This window comes from Bufo bufo, chromosome 6 (assembly GCF_905171765.1).
Source record: "Bufo bufo chromosome 6, aBufBuf1.1, whole genome shotgun sequence".
In the NCBI taxonomy this organism is placed as follows: Eukaryota; Metazoa; Chordata; class Amphibia; order Anura; family Bufonidae; genus Bufo; species Bufo bufo.
In genome coordinates, this window is record NC_053394.1 from 392,018,515 (window position 1) to 392,032,986 (window position 14,472).

General features: G+C 43.9%; 1 protein-coding gene and 1 pseudogene across 1 annotated transcript in view; one reads left to right on the top strand and one right to left on the bottom strand.

Moving 5' to 3' along the window:
- The window catches only part of LOC121004241, a 159,906-nt pseudogene extending 153,746 nt beyond the window's left edge, over positions 1-6,160 (top strand).
- LOC121003516 (zinc finger protein 208-like) overlaps positions 1-14,472 on the bottom strand; it is a 2,651,670-nt gene that overhangs the window by 858,812 nt on the left and 1,778,386 nt on the right. The gene's annotated exons all lie outside the window — the stretch shown is intronic.

A 14,472-nucleotide genomic window follows, 5' to 3' on the forward strand; every position in this document is an offset into this window, starting at 1 on the left:
CCCTACCTGCAGATGGATATTATGGATGATCTGAGTTAACTCTCTCTGAGTAAGAGGGGAGAAGTCGATGGCAAAAACAGGAATAGTTCTGCATACCGGTTCCGGAGTAAAACCCAGAGCCTGAGCAAACCGTGAATCCACCAAGTTGACCCCCGCCCCACTGTCCAAAAAGACGGAACAGATCTCAGTCTTATTGCCCGCCTCAACGGTAGCAGACAACAAAAACTGAGACATGCATATGGAGGAAACGAATACGCCCAGACTGTTATCCTCCGCACAATCTGGGGACTCTAGTTTTCCGGCGGCTCCTTTGTTTGTGGTCTCTTGGGTTCTGAGGGACAAACCTTTGCAAAATGACCCCTCCCCCCACAACGAAAACAAACCTCTGACCTACGGCGGAGCTTAGGAGGATTCCCCCGTCTAGTGGCGCCCCCTATTTGCATTGGTTCGACTGGATCATAACAAACCGATCCCTGCACTATAGAGGCCTCCGTAAAATTTACTATTCTCTCCCTGAGTCGTCTGTCGATTCTTATGGACAGAGACATAGCAGCCTCAAGAGACCCAGGGACCTCGTATACCGCCAGCGCGTCTTTTAATTTTTCAGATAACCCCTGGCAGAACTGACTCCTAAGGGCGGAGTCGTTCCATAATGTATCAATAGCCCACCTACGGAATTCGGAACAATATAGTTCAGCAGACCGGTTCTCTTGCCGAAGTCTACGTAGCTTAGACTCAGCCAGTGAGACCCTGTCCGGGTCATCATATACGAGACCCAGGGCTTCAAAAAACTCCTCCACTGATCGTAAGGCCGGAGAGTCTGATGGTAGGGAGAAAGCCCATGCCTGCGGATCTCCTTGCAGGAGAGAAATTACAATGCCCACCCGTTGTTCCTCACCGCCGGAGGATCTAGGGCGTAACCTGAAGAACAATTTGCAAGCTTCTCTGAACGTTACAAATTGGTCTCTCCCTCCTGAGAACCTATCAGGTAAAGCCACTTTTGGCTCAGGAGTACCTTGGTTCCCGTAGCAACGGTGGAACCCAAGGATTGCTGCTGCTGCTGCAGCACTGTTGCTTTTAATCCTGCCACTTCAAGGGATAACCCCTGTAATTGTTTCGCCAAAACCGTAACTGGATCCATAGTGGAACAGAAAAATACCAAGCAAAACAGCAAGCAAAAAAAAAAAAGAAATGTCACTTTTTTTTTTTTTTAAAAGGCCAGATATACTGTCACGACCGCTATCCCAGCAGCAGTCGTGTCGCACCAGACGGAGGAGAAGGGGGACCCTTATCTACGGATGGGAAGTAGAATGGCCACCCCTGACTAACCCTAAGCTGGCACCTGTCTGCCCTGATACCCTAGACAGGGTGTGAACCCGTGCGGCGAGCAGGATGCCTAAACCCTCAGTCACCCTAACAAGACTAGACTGGGGAAAGGCCGATGGTAGCACTAGTCACCATCACTCACGTCTAGGAGAACAACAGGGGAAGACAGCAACAAACAAACAATCTATAGCAGAGATAGACTTATCCAGTCACGAGAGGGGAGAAGGCGATCCCAAACACGACAGTCCACGCCGGACAAGAGCTCCACAGCAACACCGTCAAACGATCTCCTTCAAAGGTCAGAATAGCACTGGAAGTAAGGACTATATCTGGCAATGACTGCAAGTGAAACTGAAACTAATATAGTAGCTGGGAGTGGCAGACAGGACTCACCTGAGAAGGATGCCTACAAACTCCCAGTCAGGACAAAAAGGTTCACAAGGCAAAACCCGGATGACATACCCTGAACCACGGAGCAAACTCACAAGCTATCGCGAGTAGCAAGTCGCTGCGACCTTCTCCTCCCAGACCTGTCTGGATCAATCACAGTCGTGACACTGAGTCTACTTTCACATTGGCATTTTGGGTTTCCGTTTGTGAGATCCATTCAGGCTCTCACAAGCGGTCCAAACCGGATCAGTTTGCATTCTAATGCGTTCTGAATAGAAAAGGATCCGCTCAGAATGCATCAGTTTGCCTCCGCTCCGTCTCTATTCCGCTTTGGAGACGGACACCAAAACGCTGCTTGTTCGTCTGATGAACCTGAGCCAAACTGATCCGTCCTTGCACACAATGTAAGTCAATGGGGACGGATCAGTTTTCATTGCCACAATCTGGCACAATAGAAAATGGATCCGTCCTCCATTGACTTTCGATGGGGTTCAAGACGCTATGGCTATGTTAAAGATAATACAAACGGATCCGTTCTGAACGAATGCAGACGGTTGTACTATCTGAACGGATCCGTCTGTGCAGATCCATGACGGATCCGCACAAAACGTGAGTGTGAAAGTAGCCTAAGGGAAAGCAGTATTGTAAGGGGGGCACTAAGGGGGCATAACTACTGTTTGGAGACATCAAGGGGGCATTCTCCTGAGGGCACTAAACGGGAATTATACCGTTAAAGGGACTCCTAGGGGAGATAACTATGGTGTGGGGAACTAAGGGGGGCATTCAGCGCCTCTTGTCCAGCGTTAGGAAATGTTTTATTTATATTAGAGGTGGAACGAATCCAATTTTTTTAGAATCTGAAAAGTTTCTCGAATCTCTCGAATCTCGAATCCTACGAATCCTGTACATAAGAATTGTGTGAACGGTGTAAGAAACAAAGTGATCCAAACTTAATATTCTTTTAATATAAAAAATAAAGAGTCCTTACTTTTTTAACAAAGTATTTGGATTCGAAAAAAATTGGAAATACAGGGTAATACAGGGCACATACCTCTTACATCCAGTGACGTCTCTTTGACGTAGATGTTCTCCTTCCTCATCTTCTCCTTTCAGACCTTCAGACCAGATCACCAGTTTTCAGCCATTTATCACCTCTGCAGTTTGACAAAAGAAAAGTCTTAGTTTACTACTTTTCCATCATTCTCGCATCTTTTGAACAAATCATCCTACCACAATACTGTGCCGCTGTGCTCCCCAATACAATACTGCAGAAACAGATAAACCCCTGATAATACTAGTACCACACAGAGCCCCCCCATATAAAATACCCCTTCTTTGTGGCCTCAGTAGATGCCCCCATAGTGTCCCCCAATAATGTGCCAGTAAAAAGGGACCCCCATAATTCCCCCCAATAATGTGCCAGTAAGTGTCCCTATAGATGCCCCCCATGTGCCAGTATCAAGTGCCTCTCTCCTTCCCCCCATGTGCCAGTATCAGTGCCATCTCCCCCCTCCCATGTGCCAGTATCAAGTGCCTCTCTCCTTCCCACCCACCTCCCCATGTGCCAGTATCATAGTGGCATCTCCCCCCCAATGTGCCAGTATCATAGTGCCATCTCTCCCCCAATGTACCAGTATCATAGTGCCATCTCACCCCCTCCCAATGTGCCAGTATCAAGTGTCTCTCTCCTCCCCCCCACCCCATGTGCCAGTATCATAGTGCCATCTCCCCCCCCCTCCCAATGTGCCAGTATCAAGTGCCTCCCGCTCCCCCCATGTGGCAGTAACAGTCGGGTATTTAAAAAAACAAACACTTTTATACTTACCTTCATGTCAGTGATGCGATGCAGGCCTCTTCCGGCCTGTGTCCCGCGCTGTATGTCCATATATGGAGTCAGTGCTTGTGTAGTTCAGAAAAATTTCTGCTGGGACTCGAACCTGCAACCTTCTGCATTAGAGGCAAGGCACTTAACCACACAGCTATAAGAGCTGCATAGCCACTGCCTGAAAAAATATGAGACTTCTACGGTAGACTCTGTCATAGCTTTGATAGCCAGTGTACATCCATACACATGACAGCTGCCCCAGCACACTCAGCTCTGCTATATATGATAGCTGCCCCAGCACACCCAGCGCTGCTACATCTATACACATGACAGCTGCCCCAGCACACTCAGCTCTGCTATATCTTTATATATGACAGCCTCCCCAGCACACTCAGCTCTGCTATATCTCTATATATCTACTGTATAGTAATACTTACAGATATATAGATATAGCAGAGCTGAGTGTGCAGGGGCAGCTGTCATGTGTATAGATGTAGCAGTGCTGAGTGTGCTGGGGCAGCTGTCATATATATATATAGCAGAGCTGAGTGTGCTAGGGCAGCTGTCATATATAGAGATATAGTAGAGCTGAGTGTGCTGGGGCAGCTGTCATATACAGATATAGCAGAGCTGAGTGTGCTGGGGCAGCTGTCATATAGAGGTATAGCAGCTGGGTGTGTTGGGGCAGCTGTCATGTGTATAGATGTACGCTGGCTATAACAGCTAACAGAGTCTACAGTAAAAGTCTCATATTTTTTCAGTCAGTAGCTATGCAGCTCTTATAGCTGTGTGGGTAAATGACTTGCCTCTGATACAGAACGTCGTGGGTTCGAGTCCCAGCAGAGACTCATCTCCCTCTCCTGCTGTCCTGAGGACAGCGATACAGATGAGGATTCGTCGGATTCGAATTTTGTAAATGAGGTCGGGATTCGAGTCCACGAATCCTTCGAATCCAGCAAGATTCAAAGGGATTCGTGGATTCGACGCCCCACCTCTAATTTATATGTATTTAAAATGACTGATTGGGTGTAGGTTGCAGGGAAGTTACTCAAGGTGGGGGCCAACCTGGCCTAGTTATGCCCCTTGGTCAATTATTAGATCGTGATCTTTTTGGCCACCACTGTTTTAGTCACTTAATTCTTGTATTTTGTGCCATACCTTTCTGTGGATTTTTTTTTATACTGAAATGTAATCAAATTTCAATAGACTATTTTGGTATATTATTGATCAATAATAAAATGTCTTTTGTTTTTGGCAGATGACTGTACCAGGAACTTAGAGAAACATCTGGTATCTTCAGATTTTGAAGTAGATGATCGTGGTATCATACAAGATATATATGAAGAGCATGCCAGTATGCAAGATATATCTTCATCCAATCACAGCAAAAATGTATTATTTGGTCCTTTTAAACAGGTCCAATCTTCTGATTCTTCACAGACTGTAACACAGAATAAAAGTCACAGAAAAGGTGTTAAACATCAAACAGCTCACGTAAGAGGGAAGACTTTTTCATGTTTAGAATGTGGAAGATTTTTTAGATATAATTCAGGATTAGTGAGACATCAGAGAAATCACACAGCGGAGAAGTCTTTTTCATGCTCACAATGTGGTAAATGTTTTAAGCATAAACAAGGTCTTGTTATACATCAGAGAAATAATACAGGAGAGAAGCCATTTTCATGTTCAGAATGTGGTAAATGTTTTAGATTTAAATCGGATATTGTTAGACATGAGAGAACTCACACAGGAGAGAATTCTTTTTCATGCTCAGAATGTGGGAAATGTTTTAGAGATAAATCAGCTCTTGTTATACATCAGAGAATTCACACAGGGGAGAAGCCATTTTCATGTTCAGAATGTGGAAAATGTTTTAGATTTAAATCGGATATTGTTAGACATGAGAGAATTCACACAGGGGAGAAGCTAGTTTCATGTTCAGAATGTGGGAAATATTTTAGAGATAAATCAGCTCTTGTTATACATCAGAGAATTCACACAGGGGAGAAGCCATTTTCATGTTCAGAATGTGGAAAATGTTTTAACAAGAATTCACATCTTGTTGTACATCAGAGAATTCACACAGGAGAGAAGACATTTTCATGTTCAGAATGTGGGAAATGTTTTTATCATAAATTAGCTCTTGTTATACATCAGAGAAATCACACAGGAGAGAAGCCATATCCATGTTCAGAATGCAGTGAACGTTTTAATTATAATTCAGCTCTTATTAGACATCAGAGAGTTCACACCGGGGAGAAGCCATTTTCATGTTCAGAATGTGGGAAATGTTTCCACCATAAATCAGATCTTGTTGTACATCAGAGAATTCACACAGGAGACAAACCATATTCATGTTCAGAATGTGGAAAATGTTTTAAGCAGAAATCAGATCTTATTAGACATCAGAGAGTTCACACCGGGGAGAAGCCATTTTCATGCTCAGAATGTGGAAAATGTTTTAAGCAGAAATCAGTTCTTGTTGCACATCAGAGAGTTCACACCGGGGAGAAGCCATTTTCATGCTCAGAATGTGGAAAATGTTTTAATTGGAAATCAGTTTTTGTTACACATCAGAAAATTCACAGAGAGAAGCCATCTCCATGCTTAGCCCTTTAGTGACCTCCCTTATTGGTTTTTATGGTAGTCAGTGTCGCTAACTGGCTTTATTCTATCAGATACTCCTTTTTAGGCCTCTTTCACACGAGCGTGATGGATTAGATCCGGATGCGTTCAGGGTGCATTCAGGGAAACTCGCACCATTTTGCAAGCAAGTTCAGTCAGTTTTGTCTGCGATTACGTTCAGTTTTTTCTCTGCGCGGGTGCAATGCGTTTTGATGCGTTTTTCACACGCGTGATAAAAACTGAGGATTTACAAACAACATTTCCTAGCAACAATCATTGAAAAATGCATTGCATCTGCACTTGCTTGTGTATGCCATGCGTTTTTCACTGAAGCCCCATTCACTTCTATGGGGCCAGGGCTGTGTGAAAAACACAGACTATAGAACATGCTGCGTTTTTCACGCAACGCAGAACTGATGCGTGAAAAAAACGCTCATGTACACAGACTCAATGAAATGATTGAGTCAGGATTCAGTGCGGGTGCTATGCTTTCACGTCACACATCGCACCCGCGAGGAAAACTCACTCATGTGAAAGGGACCTTACAGGGAGATAAAACAGATTCTTGCTTTGAGTAACCAGAGGTGGCCAAGGGCTTGGAGTGATGATTGTGACCACTGTGAGAGCTCCCCAAACACGTATTGTCTACTGTATTGAATGAATACCGGTCATCATAGGACAGATCCAGTTAAAAGTGAAAGTTTATACTGTGTATATATATATATATATATATATATATATATATATATATATATATATATATATATATATATCCCCTCTAAACAAAAATGTTTGGTGAGAGGAAATAAAAATAAAAAAACCTATAGGGCCTGATATAAAAAGATAACTATCTACCTATTCCAGCCCCGGTCTGTTCTACCTTTTATAAGTATTTGTAAAATTAAAAATGTCAAATATGAGCTTGTCAAGAAACCGTCAGCTCTTACTGGGCTTCATCAGTGATGTGCAAGTTCTCCCAACAAGTGACCCAGGTGAGGATTGCCTCATTACATAGAAACCATTACTCGTCCTCCTAAAGGAATATCATCTTAATCTGCACACCCTGACCAAAATGTACCTGTAGATAAATCCAACAAGTGGGGTCCCCGCCACCCCTGTATTTGTAGAAGTCATGTGGTTCACTCATCTCACATGAATTTACACAGTGGGGGAATCCTTGGTTATTTTATTTTTTTGTTTAAGTTTTTATAATTGAAGACTTGATATAAAATATTTATATTAGATTAATTGAATTTTTGATTATTTTGTTTCCTATGACTATTCCCATTCCTATTATTATATGGTGATACGGAGATGATTTGTTTTATTTGGAGCATCTCTAATATTCAAGCTGTTCCATGGACGCAGTTACAGTTTTATCTGGGTTTTTAATCGGATGTCTTACACCTGACAATACTTCTAGAAGTAATGACAATACCTCGGAGGCAGGTGAAAGGGGGGGGGGGGTAGTGATCCTTTACTGTTCTCATGGATGGTTTTGGATGCTGCCCCTTAAAGGGGTATTCCCATCACCCACTTTAGCATTATCTTCAGCTGCCTTTCTGCTCCTGCTTCCCCTACTGTGCTTGTTATGTGGGGGGAGCTATGTTATCACATGATGATATGCAGAGCTCTGGATATGTGTTCCTGGAAAGAAAGGTGATTTAAGCAATTTTGAGCGTGGCATGGTTGTTGGTGCCAGACGGGCCGGTCTGAGTATTTCACAATCTGCTCAGTTACTGGGATTTTCACGCACAACCATTTCTAGGGTTTACAAAGAATGGTGTGAAAAGGGAAAAACATCCAGTATGGGGCAGTCCTGTGGGCAAAAATGCCTTGTGGATGCTAGAGGTCAGAGGAGAATGGGCCGACTGATTCAAGCTGATAGAAGAGCAACGTTGACTGAAATAACCACTCGTTACAACCGAGGTATGCAGCAAAGCATTTGTGAAGCCACAACACGCACAACCTTGAGGCGGATGGGCTACAACAGCAGAAGACCCCACCGGGTACCACTCATCTCCACTACAAATAGGAAAAAGAGGCTACAATTTGCACGAGCTCACCAAAATTGGACTGTTGAAGACTGGAAAAATGTTGCCTGGTCTGATGAGTCTCGATTTCTGTTGAGACATTCAAATGGTAGAGTCCGAATTTGGCGTAAACAGAATGAGAACATGTATCCATCCTCTGATGGCTACTGTACTTCCAGCAGGATAATGCACCATGTCACAAAGCTCAAATCATTTCAAATTGGTTTCTTGAACATGACAATGAGTTCACTGTACTAAAATGGCCCCCACAGTCACCAGATCTCAACCCAATAGAGCATCTTTGGGATTGTGGTGGGACGGGAGCTTCGTGCCCTGGATGTGCATCCCTCAAATCTCCATCAACTGCAAGATGCTATCCTATCAATATGGGCCAACATTTCTAAAGAATGCTATCAGCACCTTGTTGAATCAATGCCACGTATAATTAAGGCAGTTCTGAAGGCAAAAGGGGGTCCAACACCGTATTAGTATGGTGTTCCTAATAATTCTTTAGGTGAGTGTATATCACTAGTATGTCAGCTGCCTGGTGAGCACTGAAGTAGAACTCCAGTGCAGAGAGCTGGATGACAAAGGCTCCCGTCCCCGGCTATAGCCGCTCCTTGTATCCGCTTCCTTTCTGTACATACAGATAACAGTGTGATAACATCAGAGCACACTGACAGCCCTGACGAGGGCTCCACTCTTCTTATTCCCTTTACCTAACTGCCAAGCAGAGCTCAAAAACTGCTCCTGAACACGTCCCAGAGCCGTCCTACTTCAAGGGTTTCTGTCAGCAGGCGCAGTGAGTGAAGGACACTTGCCGGCTGACAGCTTCACTCACTGCGCCTGTGCCGAATACTAAACGGGACGGCGCAGGCGCGAGATTTCCACGGCAGATAGGGCTGGCAGGAGGAGACCAACGCTGCCTTGCCCTGTTAATCAAGTGTAGCAGGGCGTGGCCAGAGGTGGGAGAACGAAGCCTCTAGGAGCAGGAGCAACGCCCCCCCCCCCCTCTCCTAGAAGCTCATTTGCATATTATAAAAGTTATTTTTTTCTCAATAACAGACCCACGCAGTGAGATGGCACTAATATAGTTATATTCAGCTGACATTAGTACATCACTAATGTCAGCCAGGTTAATAACCATTTTACTGCTGACAGAAACCCTTGAAGTAGAGGCAGAGAGGTGGCCGGGAGCTACTGCGCATGATCATACCAGGACCGCTCCTGAGAATCTAGCCAGGTTTATCACTAATGCGCAAGCCCGGCCATCACTGCAGGATGGCACAGGTGGCCGTATCCCATGGAAACCAATTATAAACAAGCCAGGGAACAACGGAGGAAAATAAGGAAAAGGTGCAAAAAAGAAAACTAAGGGTATTTGCATTTTTCAGCAACTTTACATAAGGGACAATGTGAAATTTGATTGTTAAGATGGGAATACCCCTTTAATATATTCTGTAGGTAATTGCTTGTTTTGTGCACATAGTGGTTTCTACCTTGCCAGGCAGGGGCCGTTATGGTGCAGAAGCTTCACTCGTCACATTTGGATGCCCCAGATACAGTGATGTGTAAATGTCCCATAGGCCAAAATATATTTTAAAGTATCAAAATGTATAATAAAATACAAGTGAGAATAAAATAGAAAAAAACATCTGCATAGTTTCTTTTTTCACATGAAACAAAAAAAACTGTCAATATGACCAAAACAGGGAACCTATTTTAACCATTTATTTTGGTGTCAATCTGCATATATAAAGAATAAGGAGCTTGAGTTTGAATTAAAAAGAAAATAAATCTCTGAAAAACATATTAAGAAAAAAGCCCCATGCGTCATGTAAAAAAAAGTTGCAAAAATTAGGTATGATGGAACAACAAATCCCAGCAGCTGTGTCTTTGCAAATAGGTTTCTTTTATTTCATTTCCAGAAAGTGTCCTATAACCAGGACGCGTTTCGGCGTACAAGCCTTTCTCAACAGGTACCTAAATTAGGCAAAAATTAGGTAGGCGGCACAACAAATAAAAATTAAAGGGGTTGTCCGGGGTCAGAGCTGAATCCGAGCATATCCCCTTTTTCACCCAGGCAGCCCCTCTCAGATGAGCATCGGAGCATTTCATGTTTTTTATTTACATTTTTACACTGCTAGGCGGAGGCTTCTCGCTTGTTTTACAGGCTAGGGCAGTGCTAAAGCCTGCCCATTAGTGCCAGTGATGTCACCTGCAAAGCTGCTAGGCAGAACCCTTCGCCTAGCAGAAACCCTGTAACATCACCGGATCTGCAGAAAAAGCCCTTGTCATGTATGATAAATCTCGAATGCTTCCCTCAGAGGGGCTGCCTGGATGAAGAAGGGGATATGTCTGTTCAGCTCTGACAACCTCTTTAACCCCTTAAGGACATAGGACGTACCGGTACGTCCTAACTTTAAATAGGCATTCCGGCGCCCCAGGGGTTAATCTGAACAGGATGCCGGCTGAAATCATTCAGCCGGCATCCTGTCACAACGCCAGGGGGGGTCATGTGACCCCCCGTGTCGGCGATCGCAGCAAACCGCAGGTCAATTCAGACCTGCGGTTTGCTGCACTTTTTGCAGTTTCTGATCAGAAACTTTAGAGTGCCTAAAATCAATATTTTCCACCCCCCCCTGCACGATTTGATGCCAGCGGGGGGGGTGTCGCAGGCGGTGGGGGCGCCTGAGCAGGCGTCCTGTTGCCATGGGAACCCTCCCCGTCTGCCACAACTTCGCAGACGGGGAAGGGTAAGCACAGGGCTGAGGGGGGCTGTCGGGGGGCTCTCTCCCTCTCCATCGGGGGGCTGCAAAGGCACAGCGATCCCGCCTGCCGCACCGCCCGCCCGCCTCCCCATGAACGATCGTTGGCTTCTAGTGGTTATACCAGGGTGCCAGCACATTGCTGGCACCCTGGTATAAACGGCTGACATCTGTGCAGATGTCAGCCGTTTAACCCTTTCCATACCGCGGTCCGTACGGACCGCTGTATGGAAAAAGTTAACTGTCATCGGTCAGGGAGCTCCCTCCCTCTCCATCGGGAGGCTGCTGTGCCTTTGCAGCCCCCGATGGAGAGGGAGAGAGCCCCCCGACAGCCCCCCTCAGCCCTGTGCTTACCCTGCGAAGTTGTGGCAGACGGGGAGGGTTCCCAAGGCAACAGGACACCTGCTCAGGCGTCCTGCTGTCCATGGTGCTGAACAGATCTATGTTAAAAGCACAGATCTGTTCAGTGTAAGTAAAATACAGTACAGTGCAATATATATTGTACTGTACTGTATTATACAGACATCAGACCCACTGGATCTTCAAGAACCAAGTGGGTCTGGGTCAAAAAAAAGTTTAAAAAAAAGTGAAAGTAAAAAAAATAAAAATAAAATACACTACACGTATTGGGTATCGCCGCGTCCGTAACGTCCTGATCTATAAAACGGTCATGTTACTTTCCCCGCATGGTGAACGCCAAAAAAATAAAAACTATGAGAAAATTGAAATTTTGCCCACCTTACTTCCCAAATAAGGTAATAAAAGTGATCAAAAAAGTCGCATGTATGCCAAAATAGTACCAATCAAACCGTCATCTCATCCCGCAAAAAATGAGACCCTACTCAAGATAATCGCCCAAAAACTGAAAAAACTATGGCTCTTAGACTATGGAGACACTAAAACATGTTTTTTTTTTTGTTTCAAAAATGAAATCATTGTGTAAAACTTACATAAATAAAAAAAAAGTATATATATTAGGTATCGCCGCGTCCGTATCGACCGGCTCTATAAAAATATCACATGATCTAACCTGTCAGATGAATGTTGTAAATAACAAAAAAAAAAAACGTGCCAAAAAAGCTATTTCTTGTTACCTTGCCGCACAAAAAGTGTAATATAGAGCAACTAAAAATCATATGTACCCTAAACTAGTACCAACAAAACTGCCACCCTATCCCTTAGTTTCTAAAATGGAGTCACTTTTTTGGAGTTTCTACTCTAGGGGTGCATCAGGGGGGCTTCAAATGGGACATGGTCTAAAAAAAAACAGTCCAGCAAAACCTGCCTTCCAAAAACCGTATGGCATTCCTTTCCTTCTGCGCCCTGCCGTGTGCCCGTACAGCGGTTTACGACCACATATGGGGTGTTTCTGTAAACTACAGAATCAGGGCCATAAATAATGAGTTTTGTTTGGCTGTTAACCCTTGCTTTGTAACTGGAAAAAAAATATTAAAATGGAAAATCTGCCAAAAATGAGAAATTTTGAAATTGTGTCTCTATTTTCCATTAAATCTTGTGCAACACCTAAAGGGTTAACAAAGTTTGTAAAATCTGTTTTGAATACCTTGAGGGGTCTAGTTTCTTAGATTGGGTCACTTTTATGGAGTTTCTACTCTAGGGGTGCATCAGGGGGGCTTCAAATGGGACATGGTGTCAAAAAAACAGTCCAGCAAAATCAGCCCTCCAAAAACCATACGGCGCACCTTTCACTCTACGCCCCGCTGTGTGGCTGTACCGTAGTTTACGGCCACATATGGGGTGTTTCTGTAAACAGCAGAGTCAGGGCAATAAAGATACAGTCTTGTTTGGCTGTTAACCCTTGCTTTGTTAGTGGAAAAAATGGGTTAAAATTGAAAATTAGGCAAAAAAAAGAAATTCTCAAATTTCATCCCCATTTGCCAAAAACTCTTGTGCAACACCTAAAGGGTTAACGACGTATGTAAAATCAGGTTTGAATACCTTGAGGGGTGTAGTTTCTTAGATGGGGTCACTTTTAGGGAGTTTCTCCTCTAGGGGTGCATCAGGGGGCTTCAAATGGGACATGGTGTAAATAAACCAGTCCATAAAAATCAGCCTTCCAAAAACCATACGGCGCACATTTCACTCTACGCCCCGCTGTGTGGCCGTACAGTAGTTTACGGCCACATATTGGGTGTTTCTGTAAACGGCAGAGTCAGGGCAATAAAGATACAATCTTGTTTGGCTGTTAACCCTTGCTTTGTTAGTGGAAAAAATGGGTTAAAATGAAAAATTAGACAAAAAAAATGAAATTCTCAAATTTCCTCATTTGCCAATAACTCTTGTGCAACACCTAAAGGGTTAACAATGTATGCAAAATCAGTTTTGAATACCTTGAGGGGTGTAGTTTCTTAGATGGGGTCATTTTTGGGTGGTTTCTATTATGTAAGCCTCGCAAATCAACTTCAGACCTGAACTGGTCCCTAAAAATTGAGTTTTTGTAAATTTCTGAAAAATTTCAAGATTTGCTTCTAAACTTCTAAGCCTTATAACATCCGCAAAAAATAAAATATCATTCCCAAAATAATTCAAACATGAAGTAGACATATGGGGAATGTAAAGTCATCACAATTTTTTGGGGTATTACTATGTATTACAGAAGTAGAGAAACTGAAACTTTGAAATTTGCAAATTTTTCAAAATTTTTGGTAAATTAGGTATTTTTTGGTGCAAAAAAAATAATTTTTTTGACTTCATTTTACCAGTGTCATGAAGTACAATATGTGACGAAAAAACTATCTCAGAATGGCCTGGATAAGTCAAAGCGTTTTAAAGTTATTAGCACTTAAAGTGACACTGGTCAGATTTCCAAAAAAATGGCCTGGTCCTTAAGGTGAAAATGAGCCCGGTCCCTAAGGGGTTAAGATTGGTCCATTAAACCACCACATTCTCTAAATAAATGTGTATGTCATTAAAGGGGTTTTCTTGATGGCCTATTACCAGGATAGGCCACAACTATTAGATTGGATGAGATTGAGGGGTCTGATACCTGGCAACTCTGGGTCCCCCAGACTCTGTTGAAGTGTCGCCATGTGTTGCTGCTCTCCAGAAGGGATGGTAAGATGCACCCCAATGGGAATTAAGTCCATAGAGTCAGGGTCTGCAGTAAACCAGTGTGCTTCTTTACTGGAGAAATTCAGGTGCAAAAAAAATACAGGCAAGGCATAGGGCTGTCTTCTCCAATCTCCTTCCTGACAGAAGGATTTGAGGGTTTGCTGAGGAAAGACCTGAGCTAGCTGTCCATCTCTCTTTCTCCCAGAACGCTGGTACCCTGGCTAAAGGCTGGAGACCCAGGGCTGTGGCAGGAGTATCCCGTCTCAGCGTCTTCTTCTGGTCACTCATGCAGTCTGGCAGAGTATCTCCCTCCAAGCACTGTTCCCTAACTGCAGAACACTAGGGGCTCTAATTGCTGTCCTTATATACCATTTCTAGACTAACTAGAACCTTCTAGTGGGAGCGGTGGAGTGGAGAAACTCACCATATCAAA